The 16,239-nt window shown below is 38.8% G+C and overlaps 1 protein-coding gene and 1 long non-coding RNA gene across 2 annotated transcripts in view; one reads left to right on the forward strand and one right to left on the reverse strand.

Annotated features, from left to right (window-relative positions):
* Positions 1 to 16,239, reverse strand: part of LOC115209672 (arrestin domain-containing protein 3) — a 58,765-nt gene that overhangs the window by 35,602 nt on the left and 6,924 nt on the right. The gene's annotated exons all lie outside the window — the stretch shown is intronic.
* Positions 16,063 to 16,239, forward strand: part of LOC118762437 — an 11,077-nt gene continuing 10,900 nt past the window's right edge. Inside the window, exon 1 of the long non-coding RNA XR_004998187.1 lies at positions 16,063 to 16,200. This is a non-coding gene — a long non-coding RNA (uncharacterized LOC118762437). The remainder of the gene's footprint in view (positions 16,201 to 16,239) is intronic.

Consider the following 16,239-nt stretch of genomic DNA (forward strand, 5'->3'; position numbering starts at 1 on the left):
CTTTTTAGGCACTATGAAATTACAGTATCATTCATGCTCAGACAGAGCTAATTTATGTAATAATAACCTTACTTTTTCTTTGTCTGCCCATGTTTTGCAATCTTCCTTAAAAATATCCTCACACCTTCTGTAGGGTTTGCCACTGCTAAAAGCCAAGAATTTCTTATTATTGAAAGACTGACCAGCTGCAAAGATATCAACAAATTTTTTCTTCTTTCTCTCCTTCTTCCTTTCCTTCTCTCTAACACTCCTTTCAGATACAAGTACACACATACACATTCTCTCTCTCTCTCACAAGACAATGATAAAAAGGAAATCCAGACAATTTTTTGAAAAGTGACATTTTGTTCCCCTTGGAGTGACCAGCTGGATTTGCCATTGTTAAAAGCCAAAAATTACTTATTATTGAAAGATGGACCAGCTATCAACAAATTATTTCTTCTTTCTCTCCTTCTTCCTTTCCTTCTCTTTTCCTTAACACTCCTTTCAGATACAAAAAAAAACATACACACACACATACGCACTCTCTCACTTTCTCCCCATTTCTCACCCTCTTGTACGATCTTATATCTCTCCCCACCCCTACACAATAATACTATAAAAAGATACAAAATTCCTGCAAAAGTTCAATTTGAAAACTCTACTAGAGTGGATGAAAGCGCCAATGTATGATATAAGATTTATATAAACATGTAACATACAAATAAATATCTGTAAATATAAAACCATCAAGATTTCTGAGTACCTCATTTCTTCTAATATATAATACCTATACATCATCTCCAAACCTTCTAATATATATATATATATATATACATGCATATATATAGGGAGAATTCACAAAATAACAAAAGACGAAGACAGGTGGTGTAGACAACAAACGCTCGGGAAGTGAAAAAGCTTTTAACATTTCGAGCCTACGCTCTTCCACTGAAAGGAACACAGAAAGAAACAAGGAGAGAAAATAAAGAATGTATAGTGGCTATATATGCATATATATATATATATATATATATATATGTCAGTGTGCAAATGGGTTGAAGTGTGAAATATGCACGCTGCCTTTTTTGCTTTTTGTGTTTTCCCAAAAATTTCTTTGTTTCCATCTTTTCAACAAAAGAGATTATGATTTTGTACCCCTCCCACCAGCCCCCTTAAAATTTCAAATTTGCAATTCCACACTTGAAAATATGAAGATGAAAATTTGAAACAAAATGTTTTTAGAAAATTTCTACCTGCCCCATTTCTCAGCTTTCGATATATGAACCACCTGCCCAATATGAACCTGCCAGATGTTTTAAAACTTGTTTGTTCATTTGCACATGCATAAATGACTACTGAAAAGCAAGCAGCAGACAACCTAAAAGTCACTCAATGTGGTTGCTGAGCATGTTAGAAATAACAGCCTAATTTCTGGAACCATAAACATCTAATCTTTATATATAAAAGTCAAGTTGTGTGTCTGTCTCCTACGATTTAGATTCCTAACTACTCCCGCATTTTGCGGTTCAGTTTAACCAAAACCGGGTATCTTATAGTTGTGATTCATATCGAGCCCTTCTGGGTATTAGCACGCGTCTACGATGAGTCTACGATTTTAAAAATATTTTACCATCATTTTTTTTCATTTTAATGCATTTTTTCGCTATTATATAAGGGAAGTAACTCTCTAAAAATGTCTACGATGAGTCAACGATTTTTAAAAAAATTACCATGATTTTTTTTCCATTTTTAATGCATTTTTTGCTATTTTTTGGCTATAACTCTCTAAAAATGCTTATATAGTTATTTCCCTTACAAACCCAAGCAATGCCGGGTGATACTGCTAGTGTTATATAAAATGAAAGCAATGATTGGACAATTTGCTGCATTCCTTATAACTGTCAGGTGGTTGAGATCTTTTCTGATTGACAAATAGAGCCTGGTTTTATTGAAAATTTCTTCACAAATAAAGTTTTGCAAGCCAGTTATGAAAATTACAGATGTTTTTTTGGAAGAATTAGCAATAGAAAAGTTACAAACTTTTAAAGATGGAAATTTATATAATTTTAGCCAATCATGTTTATCCATTCTCATTATCCCATTCTGTAGATCAGTGCTTTTCAAACTTTTTGCTCGAGCGGAACCCCAAGGAAACATTCCACTGGCTCGAGGAACCCCTGTGCAATAATTTAATAGTCTTATGCACACATATCTGCACAGGAGACTTAAAAATTACTGTCGATTCTAGCAGTTTTGTAACTTCTTGCGGAACCCCTGGACTGTACTAGTGGAACCCTGGTTGAAAACCACTGCAGTAGATGATGGGAATTTTTGTTCCCATAAAAACCAAGTGGAACTATTATTATTTTTTTAGCAATGAACATGATCAGTCACCTGGTCTACATGCTTCTAAAAGTGTGGATTAAGCTAAGACACTCAAAGTGCTGAGTAGTGGGTGTTAAACAGGGTGATAAATTAAGTCTGCTATTCAATAGGCCTAGCAGGATTTGAACTCAGAATGCAAAGAACCGGAACGAATATTGCAAGGTATCTTGTCTAATGTTCTTATAGTTCAGCCAATCCACTATATTGGACTGTTATTGTTTTATTGACCCAAAAAGGATGGAAGACAAAGTTGATCTCAGTGGGATTTGAACTCAGAGTACAGACGATAGGAACAATTAGGGGTTGGGTTTAGAGTTATGCTTAAGAGTGTTAAGATTTAGATTTACAGTGTAGGGTTAATATTTAAGATTAGAGATTTGGGTTTGAGTTAAAGTCTAAGGTTACATCTAAGGTTAGAATTTGGGGTTAGGGTTGTGGTTTAGGGCTAGGGGTTAGTGTTTAAGGTTAATGTTTTGGGTTTAAGGTTCAGAGTCAGGATTTAGGATTACAAATTAAGGTTAGGATTTAGGATTAAGGTTTACAACTTAGGGTTAATGTTTAAAGTTAGGATTCTGGGTTTGAGTTTAGGGTTACAAATTAAGGTTAGGATTTAGGGTCAGGGTTAGAATTTAGGGTCAGGGTTAGAATTTAGGATTAGGGTTTTGGGTTTGAGTTTAGGGTTCAGAGTTAGGTTAAAGAATACAATCAAGGTTAGGATTTTAGGTTAAAGATTGAGTTTAAGGTTAGTGTTTAGGGTTAGCAGTTTTGGTTTGAGTTTTAGGTTTGAGTTCAGGTTTCAGAGTTGGAGTTAATGATTACAATTATGGTTAGGACTTAGGGTCAGAGTTAGAATTTAGGATTAGTGTTTTGGGTTTGAGTTTAGGGTTCAGAGTTAGGGCTTAAGATTACAATTAAGGTTAGAACTTAGGGTTATGGTTAGAATTTAGAGTTTGTATTAGGGGTTAGGGTTTACAGTTTAGGGTTAATGTTTAGGGTCTTGAGTTTAAGTTTAGGATTCAGAGTTAGGGTTAGGATTTGGGGTTAGCAAAATATCAGCACACATGCACATCCACTTGTGCATGTGTGTGCATGTTGATATTTCATTTGTCACTATGAAAGTGAAGCAGTGTTGAAGTTGACATTCTTGTTGACATTATGATCAGTTGCTCTGCATTTTTGAAGACCTATGGAAATAGGTGAGGATTGGGAACAGGAAGAGCATCTGGCCATAAAGCCCTACCTCAAATAACACCCTGTCTAACCCTTGCTAGCATGGAAAAATGGGTATTAAACAATGAATAGAGATCCAAAGGGATAATACAGAGATTCAGTATTTTTCTTACAATGAGATTGACAAAGAAATGTTCAATGCTTTTTCTCATTACAGATGATTCAGAGTAATTTGAAGGAAATTTTGTTGCTATTTCTAGCAGATCTGGTGACTTCAAAGAGGCTCCCTGCCTCACCACTTGCTGTTATTGCAGTAGTTTTTGTTATAATGTTATGGAAAGAGGAATCAGGCAAACATAGCTGTTGCTATACACACTGTGTGCATTATTGCATTGATGTGGAGATGGGGGAAAAAGCAGGCAAATGCAGCAGCTGCTAGTACTGTTGTAGTTAAATGCTGTGCATTGTAGTAAAGGGATGCAGAGGCAGAAATTGCTGTGTTTTTTTGTTTGTTTTTAAGCAGCGTGCATCAGCGATGTAACAGGAAACAGATAGAAACGTTCTGCAGTGACAGGAATCTATCAACCTAATTTTATTGTGAATGAAAACCAACACTGTTGCTGCACCTCTTGTTGTTTAGCCACATAGGTCAGCCCTGATTAAAAGAAGATCCATTGGTTAAAAACGTTCCTGCTGTGTGCCCTTTGAAAATTCTGCTTTTAGATATGATTGATGTATTTAGGGTATGATATGATGGAACGAGATGCGGCTGCTGTTTCTAGTGGGTCAAATGGCCATGTTTGAGGTTTGCCCTTCCAGTTGGAAGGTGATGTACTCAGCTGAGTAAAGAAGAGGAGAGGGAGAGGGGGCATATACAATAAAGAAAAGGATAGAAAGATAAACATGAGAGAGTAGCTATAGGCAGTAACAAGAAGGAACATGTATATAAATATATATGTGTGTGTGTGTATATATATATATATAGGCAGAGAGAGTAAGGAGTGAAGTGGAGGAGTATAGTTAAAGGATGTTGGAAGAATAAGGAGAGCAAGGACTATTAATGGAGGATTCTCAATGAGATAGAGAGAAAGAGGGAGGAGAGATATAAACAGTTTGGGAAAGAGAGACGAAGTGAGAGAGAAATACAGAGATGAAAAGAAAAAGAAAGACAGAAGAGAGAGAAAGAGGGAGACAGTAAGAATTACTGAAAGAGAGAGAGAGAAAAAGAGAGAGAGAGAGAGAGAATAAGACACACATACAGAGGAAGAGAGAGAGGAGTGGAAGAAAATGTGAAGTCATCCTTGTATTAAAACAAATTGTTTAGCCCCAGGTCAGCCCTAAAGGAGCAGATTTATGATCGAAAGTATTCCTGCCATGACCAACGCACATTTAATTAATAGTTTGATTATGTTATCAGCCAATGTCCTTCTTTGTTTTTAAGTCAGTGGTAGGAAATTTGATGGGGATTTGGCTGCTATTACTACATATAAGTTGCGCAACAACATAAAGGCTGTGTTGTAGTGTTGGTGGTAGTTGTGGTGGTTGTCATGTTGATGATGGAGTATTGGTAGTGGCAGCATGGTGATGTAGTGGATGCTTTGATATTGGTGGGTACTGACTGCAGTATTGGTAGTGTGATAGCTGTAATGGTGAAGGTTGTAGTCATGGGTATAGTGTTGGTGTGGTAATGATGATGGTGGTGGTTGTAGTGCTGCTGCTGCTGCTGATGGTAGTGGTGGCAACAATGTTGTTGACACTGTTGATGTTGGTGGTATTATGATTATAGTACTGGCACAGCAGTGGTGGTGTACTAGGTATAGTGATGGTAGTGTAGTGGCTGCAGTATTGGTGGTGTAATAGCTGTAGAGTTGGTGTCATAGTAATAGTTGTAGTATTGGTGGTCTAACAGTGACTGTAGTGTCAGCATAGTGAGACTGTAGTAGTAAATATAGTCATGGCTGTAGTGTTGGTGTGGTAGTAGGCTGATGTTGATGGGGTGATGGTAGTGGATGAAGTGTTGATGACATAGTACTAATTATAATGGTGATGTGGTGACTAATGTTGTGGTAGTAGTTGTGAGTATACCGATGTTGCTGCTGCTGTGTGGGTATGGCTGCATGGTAAGAAGTTTGCTTCTGAACCACATGGTTCTAGGTTCAATCCCACGATGTAGCACCTTGGGCTAGTGTCTTGAGCTAGTGTCGGTTTGATAGATGGAAACTGTTTGACTAAAACCCTTCAAGGTGGTGCCCCAGCATGACTGCAGTTAAAAAATTAGAGAGAATTTCACAAGAGCTGCAGTAGTAACAACAACAGCAACAAAATCGAAAAATACCTTAGGAATGAGAACCCAGGTTCAAATTTCCCCCAGACACCTGATGAAGGCTGGAGGATATATCAGCTGAAACGTTGTGTTAACAACAAACAAGATGAGGACAAATATCCGTCAAAAGTAAATAATGTAAATAATGTATATAATTCCTCATCTCTTAAATCTAGAAATATATCTGTATGTTTGTGTGTCTGTGTTTGTCCCCCCACTCTCGCATGACAACTGATATTGGTACGTTTATGTCCCTGTAACCTAGCAGTTTGGCAAAAGAGACTGATAGAATAAATAATAGGCTTACAAAGAATAAGTCCTAGAGTTGATTTGTACAACTAAAGGCAGTGCTAAGAAAAAAAATCTAGCTGAACTGAACAGAAACAAGCCAGGATTGAGAAAACCTTTTAGTCTTGCTGAGAGCATGAAAAATGAACCAATACATGCTGTAAAGGGATCGTTGTTAGGCATCCAGCTGCAAAAACATTACCAGAACTGAGATATCTGAATAAGTGATACTCTGATCCATCAGACCTTGTTGAACTGTCCAACCTATAGCACATGTAAAACAGGAGCACTCAGAGAGCGCAAATATCCACCAAGGTAACACCAACATCCTCTCAACAATTAGCCAGAGATGATTTTTAAAATGAGAATATCTGAAATAAACTCGACTGCTCTCATAAATGAGAATACTGAAAATAAACACAACTGTTCTCAAAAATTAAGTAAAAAAAAAAAAACAGGAAAAATAATCCAGAATCCTTGTCCGGTACCAGATCAATCTGAAAATCTAATCAGTTTGTGCCAGTCACAAGGCCAAACATCCCTGAAAGTTTCATCCAAATCCATCCAGTAGTTCTTGAGATATCTTGTCCATGGACAAACAAACAAACAAACACGACTGAAAACAATACCTCCGCCTTCGCTAAGGTGGAGGTAATAATGATGATTATCTAAACATACATGGAGGCGCAATGGCCCAGTGGTTAGGGCAGCGGACTCGTGATCAGAGGATCGCAGTTTCAATTCCCAGATCAGGCGTTGTGTGTGTTTATTGAGCCAAAACACCTAGAGCTCCACGAGGCTCCATCAGAGGGTGGTGGCGATCCCTGTTTTACTCTATCGCCCCAACTTTCTCTTGCTCTTTCTTCCTGTTTCTTGAGTAACGCTGTGATGGACTGGCATCCCATCCAGCTGGGGGGAACACATATGCCACAGAAACTGGGAAACAGGGCCCATGAGCCTGGCTAGGCATTAAAAGGGCACATAAATAAAAATAAATCTAAACATACATGATGGAGTATGTGTTGGTGCCACATAAAAAGCACCCAGTACACTCTTTGGAGTGGTGAGCATTAGGATGGGCATCCAGCCATAGAAACCATGCCAGAACAGATACTGGAGCCTGGTGTGTCCAACCCATGCCAGCATGGAAAACATATATATATGAGTTGTTTTGACTTCTATTTCTAGCAATACTGGTGCTAACTAGCACCCTTAGTCGCTTTAATGATGTATATATTTTTACCTTTCAGTTGAAAAATTGCTAACAAGCCACCCTTATTATTTATAATTTTCACTTTTAACATTTATGAAATCAGTGTATGATTTCTATGGTAATCTTCAAAGCTGACAAGGCAAGTTGAGTTTAACCCTAGGCGCTGGAAAAGACCCTGATGAGCATTAATGTAAATGTGAAATCACTGGTGATCTGGCTATGCCCGGTATTGAGAGAGCTTCCCTTGTCACTCATCAAAATAGTGCTTATCATGGCTATGAGTTGTTTGGATTTTTATTTCTAGCAATACAGAAGCTACTAATGCCCTTAGTCACTTTAGTGATGTATAATTTTGCCTTTTAGTTGAAAAATTGTTAACAAGCCGGTGTGGCTGTGTGGTAAGTAGCTTGCTAACCAACCACATGGTTCCGGGTTCAGTCCCACTGCGTGGCATCTTGGGCAAGTGTCTTCTGCTATAGCCTCGGGCTGACCAAAGCCTTGTGAGTGGATTTGGTAGACAGGAACTGAAAGAAGCCTTTCGTATATATGTATATAAATATATATATATATATATATATATATATATATATATATATATATGTTTGTGTATCTGTGTTTGTCCCTCTAGCATTGCTTGACAACCGATGCTGGTGTGTTTACGTCCCCGTCACTTAGCGGTTCGGCAAAAGAGACTGACAGAATAAGTACTGGGCTTACAAAGAATAAGTCCCGGAGTTGATTTGCTCGAACAAAGGCGGTGCTCCAGCATGGCCGCAGTCAAATGACTGAAACAAGTAAAAAAAAAAAGAAGAAAAAAAAAAGAGTAAGCCATCTTTATTATCATTTATATACATATATGCTGAGACCCACTTCTGTCATGACTGACTGTGGGATTGCACCTAGAAAGTTAACCTCCCAGGCACAAGTACAGGCAACATTGTTTATGGAAGACCAGCAGTCACCCATGCATACCAGCCTCCCTCTCCATGCCACCGATGTTATCCAAGGGAAAGGCAAAGAATGATACAGTTTGGCACCAGTGATATCTCAACTCATTTCTATAGCTGAGTGAACTGGAGCAACGTGAAATAAAGTGTCTTGCTCAAGAACACAACATGTAGCCTGGCCTGGGATTCGAACTCACAACCTCACGATCATAAGCTCAACACTCTAACCACTGAGCCATGCGCCTTCACATATATACATATCACTATATTGGCCATTTGTTAAACACTGCTGATCAAATGATGCTACCACACTGGCAATGTAGGCCAACATTCCCCTTGAACAAATGCCAGTCCATCAGAGGGTTACCCATTTACAGTTGAGAGGACTGGAGCATGGTGAAAGGAAGAGTTTTGCTTAAGAATACAGCATATTGCCAATCTGGGAACCAAAACCATGATCTTGCAATCGTAAGTGCAACACCCTAACACACTATCATCAGAATCATCATTTTACGTCTGTTTTCCATGCAGGTATGGGTTAGGCATTTTATCAATATTGATTCAGAATTACCTTCCTTGATGAGTTGGAGGGCCACTCTTGCTGGAGTATTTCATTTTGTGATAGAATAATTAAGCTTAGGTTACTTTTGGACAACATGACAACAACATTTATCTTTGCTTACAGAACAAAGTCAGCGTTGGCAGATGAACAGAAGGATCACTTTTATGCAATGCAACTTTATCATCATAGCCATCAAATGTAATGGACTTGCTGAACAACATTACATGTGCCTTGCTGGTGTACATGAAAACTATTGTCATGGCACAAGAAATGAGGAGAGCTCAAGGATCCTGGAGTCCTGTGATACAAATGCCCTTACCATTTGCAACATTAACTTCAAGAAACCAGTCAACCATTTGATTACCTACTGTATAAGTGAACATACAAGTCAAATAGACTTCTTATTGACCAAGAAAGGAGATATACAGATGGTTGTGAATACTAAGCCCATACCTGGTAAGCAATATACCACTGAATATAGACCAGCAGTTAGTGACTTCAGAGTAAGAGCTAGATGAACCCAAAGACCAAAGGCCATCTGGTATAGGAGGTTATGAGATTTGAAAGAGCTAACAACCAACACTAGGTTAGAGAGATATTGATGTATATGACAAGAGAGAGAAGGAGACAGAAAATTATAACAACTGGGTGTTTCTTTAGGACAACCTACAGAGAGTAACAAACTAAACCAATGGCTGATAAAGTCCCAACCAGACAGAGAGAGTAACATGGTACGAGCTGTCAGAATTGTTAGCACGCCGGGCGAAATGCTTAGCGGTATTTCGCCTGCCGCTACGTTCTGAGTTCTAATTCCACTAAGGTCGACTTTGCCTTTCATCCTTTCAAGGTTGATAAAATAAGTACCAGTTGAACACTGGGGTCAATGTAATTGACTCGTTCCACCTCCCCAAGCTGCCCTTGTGGCAAAAATTTGAAATTAACAGATCAGTTCTGTACAGAGAAAGAGAGCTATAAAGGCTAAGAGGGAAGCATATGAAAGAAGAAAGAAGGCAACAAAAAGCAATATCAAATAGCAAGAAGAGAAGCTAGAGGTCATGTACACAAGGTGGTATCAAAACGTTTGCAGACTAGTTATGTTAAATAAAAAATAACTATCTATGCTTTATCTATGTTTCAACATCATCTCCTTTGAAATGGTTACCTTGCACAGCAATACACTGGTCCTAGTGTTTCTGCCACTTTTGGAATCTAGCCTGGAAATCATTTTCTACAAATGAGTCAAGGATCTTCTGCAATTCACTCTGGATCTCAACAACGGTGTTGAAACAGTGACCTTTGAGCTGCATTTTCCTCTTGGGGAAGAAATGGAAGTCTGCAGTTGCTAAATCTGGTGATCAGGGCAGGAGCAGAAGCAATACCATGTTGATTTTGGCAAGAAACTCATGTGTGAAGAGGGCTCAGTGATAGGGTGCATTGTCACAGTGAAGAACCCAATTCTTCACGCTAGACAGATCTGGTTGCTTTCACCAAACGTCCTCCCGCAAATGCTTCAAAATATCATTGATTGTCCTCTGATGATCCTCATGGAGAAGCTCATGTATTTTCTTCACATTTCTAGGAGGTGACACTTGTGGCAGGTCTTCGAGATCACTCACCATCTTCCAGAGATGTTCTTCTGCTTTTGAAGCACTCATGCCAATCAAAACATTGCGTATGACCCATTGCCTCGTTGCCATAAGCTTGCCAAAGCATGCTCAATGTCTCTGTAGCAGACTTCTCAAGTTTAACACAAAATTTCCTGTTTGCTCTTTGTTCCAATTTCCAGTTCATGACAAAATCGCAGACTACAGCATACAAGTGATCCCCAAAACACAAATTTTACAACTTGCAAAGTAAATACAGTGATGTCACTTGGCACACTGCTTCATGAAGGTTACTGCTAGATCTCACAGTACACACAACCGTGAGCTGCCATCTATTGGCGTGCAACAAAACTAGTCTACTCTCTTTCTCTTTTCTTTTTTACTTGTTTCAGTCATTTGACTGCATCCATGCTGGAGAACTGCCTTTAGTCGAGCAAATCGACCCTGGGACTTATTCTTTGTAAGCCCAGTACTTATTCTATCGGTCTCTTTTGCCGAACCGCTAAGTGACGGGGACGTAAACATACCAGCATCGGTTGTCAAGCAATGCTAGGACAAACACAGACACACACACGCACATACATATATATATATATATATATATATATATACGACAGGCTTCTTTCAGTTTCCGTCTACCAAATCCACTCACAAGGCATTGGTCAGCCCGAGGCTATAGCAGAAGACATTTGCCCAAGATGCCACGCAGTGGGACTGAACCCGGAACCATGTGGTTGGTAAGCAAGCTACTTACTACACAACCACTCCTTTGATACTATTTAGTATAGGGAGAAGCTGAAAGTAAGAAATTTGCTCATGCTCTGCAATGTGAAGGTATGTAGCATGAAGTATTCTGGATTGCAAGTTAACAAGAGAAAAATCGTGATATCTTTGTAGAAAAGTATGTACAGAATATTAATGACAGGACACCTCTTCTTACTGACATTGAAAAGAAAGAGGCATAGAAGTGCTATAATGAAAACTAGTTGAATGTAGAGAATACATGGGGGAAAGATTTTCCCAAGTAGACCTCATAGAGAGAGACCAGCCATTGAAGTTGACAGTAGTATGGTACATAGAGCAATTAATGACATAAAGTGCAGAGAAGACACCTGGTCCATCAGAAATTACTGCTGAGATGCTTAAAATACCTAGAGTGGGACATGGGATAATCACTTGCATAGTAAATCAGGTAGTTCAAAGGGTTATCATACCAATGATTAGTATAGCTCATCATTAACTGAATATAGGCAAAAGAGAAGCATGAGAGAAAGAAAAATAGAATGATCATAGTGTTAAACTAAATTATGAACATTTACAGAAATATTTTGATGTGTCTAGGGAATGTCATACTAACTTGTTATATAACACACACAGTGGTTCGATTTTCATAAATTTATTAGTTATATTTTTGCTTCCAAAATTTTTGTTGCTTTTGCAACCTTGTCAGTGGATATTCACTCTGAATCATTGACAAGGTTGTAAAAGCAAAGAAAATTTTAGAAGAAGAAAATATAAATAATAAATGAGTGGAAATTGAACCAGTGAGTGTGTTAAATAAGAAGGCATTAAGACAATGTGACTCTCCCCAGACACAACAAAATTTGTTTTAACACATGAATTCACATACAGAAGCTTGCAAACCAGATACAAAAAAAGAAGTACTTACATTATTATAAAGGAAGTTATCCAAGATGAGATGCAGTATGGTTTTGTGTTTGGATTGGAAGAAGTACTATTGCTGCCACTTTCCTAGTGAGACAATAGCAGAATAACTCTGTGTGTGTGTGTGTGTGTGTGTGTGTGTGTGTGTGTGTGTGTGTGTGTGTGTGTGTGTTATTCCTTTTTTTTTTCAATTGACAAATGGAAAAGCTCCAGAAGATGGTATTCCTGGAGAAATCTTTAAATGTGGCAGTAATACTTTGATAGATAAATTGAGAGCTTATAGTCCATATATGGCAAATAGGAACTATCCTGCAACAATTTAAAGATGCAATGATTATACAGCTATATAAGTATAAAGGCAATAAGTGCAAATGTGACAATCATTGTGGCATATTGCTGCACTCCAACGCAAGGAAAATCCTCTCTAGAGTCATCTTAAACAGAATTAATACTGACTTAGTCGTTACTGCCTATCTAGACAGTCAGAATGGGTTTGGGTTAGGTTGAGGGACTATTTTTTTTTTTTGCAGTAATGCTGGCATGTGCCTTTTCTGATGTAGATGAGGGTATATTTCTTGAGTATAGGCCAATGGGTGGCATCTTCAACCAACAGCATTTCAAAGCAAGGACTAATGGTTGCATTTCAGACAATAAGAGACTTGCTGTTTGCAGATGGTTGTTCCCTAATTGCTCACACACTCAAGCACATCCAGCACATTGTCAATAGATTTGCAGCAGCAACCAGATCTTTTGGTTTAACAATCAGCATGAAAAAAATTGAACTGCTGTGTTAGCCATGTCCTGGTAAGCCATCTTACCCAGCACGTTTGTTGAAGACAAAGCTCTGAAAACAGTTGATGTTTTCACATATTTGGGTCCTATAGTAACAAGCAAGGCTAAATTCGATAAGTAGGTTCAAACTCATACTGGAAAGGCCAGTACAGCTTTTGGGAAGCTCTATGATTGACTTTGGAATGCCCATGTCTTAGTGAGAATGAAAACAGATGTGTATAAGTTAATTGTCCTAAAGATTCATTTATATAGAGTAGAGACCTAGATACCTAACTGTAAGCCCATCAGTCAACTGAACAGCTTTCGTATGAAATGCGTTAGACAAATATACAAGGCTATGTGAGATGATAGAGCAAAGAACAGCACCATGCTGGAAATGTGTGATAAACCTGGTATGGATGGAAGCACTCCATCGGTTACGACGACGAGGGTTCCGGTTGATCCGAATCAATGGAACAGCCTGCTCGTGAAATTAACGTGTAAGTGGCTGAGCACTCCACAGACACGTGTACCCTTAACGTAGTTCTCGGGGATATTCAGCGTGACACAGAGAGTGACAAGGTCGGCCCTTTGAAATACAGGTACAACAGAAACAGGAAGTAAGAGTGAGAGAAAGTTGTGGTGAAAGAGTACAGCAGGGATCACCACCATCCCCTGCCCGGAGCCTCGTGGAACTTTTAGATGTTTTCGCTCAATAAACACTCACAACGCCCGGTCTGGGAATCGAAACCGCGTCCTATGACCGCGAGTCTGCTGCCCTAACCACTGGGCCATTGCGCCTCCACTAAACCTGGTATAGAAGCTTTCTTAATCAAGTCTCATATGTGATGGTGTGGGTACATCTCTTGTATGAATAATCAAAACAATTCTTTTCAGGTTAACTTGAAAATTCACAACACAATGTAGGCTGGCCATTTCTGTGGTATAAGAATAAATTCAAAGATGATTTGAAACACCTGAATACCAGAAAAGAAAACTTTGGGAATCTTGTGAAAAACCATGCAACTGGATGAGAGAGTGCTTTTTCTAGCTTCAAGGTTTTAAAACTCAAAGGGTACTTCATCAAGATCAGTTATGGGAAAATAAGAAAATAATCAAGCAGAACAACAATCTTCTTGCAAATTACTACTGTCCGCATTGTGATTTCACATCTAGGTCACATGCTGGTTTAATAAGTCATGTTCATATCCATATTGATCCAAATAATGTAAATTACCTGTGTAGTGGATGTAATGGTTTCTGTAAATCAGTTGGGTGACCTGAAGACTCACATGAGGAGTCACCAAATAAAATAAATAAATTGTAAACATTGGTAAATAATAATAATAATAATAAATGCCCTGATGCAATACCAGGCAGTGGCTATGCCCTGATGCAGTACCAGGCAGTGGCTATGCCCTGATGCAGTACCAGGCAGTGGCTATGCCCTGATGCAGTACCAGGCAGTGGCTATGCCCTGATGCAGTACCAGGCAGTGGCTCTCATGGCTTCTGATTTTAACTGATTAGAAGTGTTATCATGTACATTGTTTTGTCTTGGTATAAAAGATGGGCTACAGCAAATATTCTGCTCAAAACCACAGATTTGCTTGTCAGTTGTTTGACCGTAACCAGTTGACCATGTCCTTTAGTGGCTGACGATATGTGTATCTCTGATCACGAGCAGAAGTTGTGGGGGAGCATCATAGCTAAGTGTTGAAAGGAATTCTTAGAGGTTTGGATAATCCACCTTTGGAAACATGGGTGTTTCGTTCAACATCCTTAAACAATCCTTATTCAGGGACCTTTTGAGTGGGATGGGCTACTCAACCAGAAGAAAATTCTAACTGGACCCCACCTGCAAGGTCATGCGTTGTTTATCTTGATATAAGATCACCATGTCATGCACATATGATTGTGATACATTTGCTTGGTGTACCTTTATCAGATGGGTAGTCATGATGGGTATACTGGGCTTTGTATATTTTACCCCAGTGTCACTTTGATGGCATGCACTGCTCTCTCACTCAATAATAATAATAATAATACTACTAATACTAATACTATACTACTAATAATAATAATAATAATAATAATAATAATAATAATAATAATAATAATAATAAGAAGAAGAAGAAAGAAGAAGAAGAAGAAGAAGAAAGAAGAAGAAGAAAGAAAAAGAAGAAGAAGAATAGGAAGAAGAGAAGAAGAAGAAGAAGAAGAGACGAAAAGAAGAAGAAGAAGAAGAAGAAGAAGAAGAAGAAAAAGAAGAAGAAGAAGAAGAATCCTTTCTACTATAGGCACAAGGCCTGAAATTTGGTGGAGAGGATAGTCAATTACATTGACCCCCAGTACTTGACTGGTACTTAATTTATCAACCTGGAAAGGATGAAAGACAAAGTTGACCTTGGCGGAATTTGAACTCAGAACGTAAGGATGGATGAAATGCAGCTAAGCATTTTGCTCAGCATGCTAACAATTCTGTTAGCTCACCACCTTAATAATAATAATAATAATAATAATAATAATAATAATAATAATGAGTGTATTGTTAATTGCCTCTTTGTGTGCCAATATCATTTTCTGGTAAAACTAGCTTGTTTGTTTTTCTTTTTCTGCTATTATTACATTATTCATAGTTGGATTCTATCTTCCTCTCACTCATACATCATCTTTGATGGGAGATTCCATCATTTATGTGTGTGTGTGTGTGTGTATGCAATCATCATCATCATCATCATCATCATCATCATCATCATCATCGTTTAATGTCCGCTTTCCATGCTGGCATGGGTTGGACGATTTGACTGAGGTCTGGCGAACCAGATGGTTGCACCAGGCTCCAATCTTGATCTGGCAGAGTTTCTTCAGCTGGATGCCCTTCCTAACGCCAACCACTCCGAGAGTGTAGTGGGTGACTCCAATCTGATCTAGCAGAGTTTCTACAGCTTGATGCCCTTCCTAACGCCAACCACTCCGAGAGTGTAGTGGGTGACTCCAATCTGATCTAGCAGAGTTTCTACAGCTGGATGCCCTTCCTAGCGCCAACCACTCCGAGAGTGTAGTGGGTGACTCCAATCTGATCTAGCAGAGTTTCTACAGCTTGATGCCCTTCCTAACGCCAACCACTCCGAGAGTGTAGTGGGTGACTCCAATCTGATCTAGCAGAGTTTCTACAGCTGGATGCCCTTCCTAGCGCCAACCACTCCGAGAGTGTAGTGGGTGCTTTTATGTGCCACTGGCACGAGGGCCAATTAGGTGGTACTAGCAACGGCTACACTCAAATGGTATGTACATTTTTATGACTACTAGAAAACTGCCAGTGTTATA

Source organism: Octopus sinensis, linkage group LG3 (genome assembly GCF_006345805.1).
Source record: "Octopus sinensis linkage group LG3, ASM634580v1, whole genome shotgun sequence".
In the NCBI taxonomy this organism is placed as follows: Eukaryota; Metazoa; Mollusca; class Cephalopoda; order Octopoda; family Octopodidae; genus Octopus; species Octopus sinensis.